The following is a 1,382-nucleotide window of genomic DNA, read 5'->3' on the forward strand; positions in this document are numbered from 1 at the left end:
TTCATCAGACCAGATGCTCAGACCTACTAAACAATTGGGGAATTATTCACAAGGTCAACATTTTCTATTTGTCAGATTGTATGTACTGGGTACTACTTCAAACATGCCTTTCAGATAACTCAAGCCCAGAAAACAGCACATTTGAGAAATGTTCATTTTACTAAAAAAGTTGATGTGATTTGGCCAAAGTTCTAAGGAAGTTGTGCTAAATGAACAAAAATGTGGCCACTTTATGGCATAATAGGATAGATTGGATGCCTCCAAGAGAAACATTGATAGGTAGAAAAAAGAAAATACATTTTAAAACTTGGAGAGTAACTCTTCCATCTGTGGGTCAGCCTGTTTTATAGTAGCAAGCACAGTGTCTTGCACATAGCTGATATCCAATATTTATTTAATGATTGCAAATATTTATTTAGTGAACTGCACTTACCTGTCAAAATAGAGAATAACTTTAATCTTTCAATAAAAACCATCTGCAATGCTAATAATTTTCTTATTGCAGATATGAACTGAGATGCTTTTTCTAATATCTTCTCTTCATGCTATTGAATATTACATCAAGTGCAGATTAGCTGAAAATTCTGGAGTGCATGCATTCTGAAAAATGCATTTGGAAGACCAAACACTTGACCCCTTATCTCGAAATTAATTTCTTGCCCTCTAGTTAGAAAGGCTTGACTACTGAGCTGCTGAAATCATGAGCACTGTTGTTTTCTCATATAAATTCCATGTGTTGATTCAGTAAAGTGGTAATAGGACAATAGAATACTGTATGAAAGTGATCAACATGAAGGGTGAGTAATTTGAAAACACTAACTCTGAGTGGGAAATATTAATGTTGTAGAATGTAGATGGTGGCTTTTCTTATTTTAATTTTTAGCACTACTTGCTCAAAATCTCTACCAAAATTTGCATATCAGAAATAATACCATATGCTAAAATAACATAACTTCAGACCTCACTGCTTTATATGTAAACGTGGGGATTTTTAGCTGTAAATGCTCAATAGGAGTAAAACATGGACTATTAAATTTCCAGTGGTGATCCAACTGAGTATTACAAGACTATAGAAAAGCTCTGTCTACATCCAGCCATCTTCCTTAGTCTGTTGCTTTCAAAGCTATGCTTACTCTAATTCAATTCAAATAAATTCAATTCAATTTAGTTCAATTCAATTCATTTAGTTCCTTCTATATTTTCAAAACTTTCTAATAAGAAGATAATTGCTAACTTTGGTTCCTCCCTCACTTCCACACAATATTTTTGTTTTGCGGTTTTGTTTTATTCCTGAAATATTAACAAAGTAAGTCAGAATTGATGAAATTGATAATTGAGCCAAGATATGGCAAAAGATGAGGACAGTGGGGTTGCAGAGGAGA

The sequence above is a fragment of the Myotis davidii genome, unplaced genomic scaffold, assembly GCF_000327345.1.
Source record: "Myotis davidii unplaced genomic scaffold, ASM32734v1 scaffold46, whole genome shotgun sequence".
Classification (NCBI taxonomy): Eukaryota; Metazoa; Chordata; class Mammalia; order Chiroptera; family Vespertilionidae; genus Myotis; species Myotis davidii.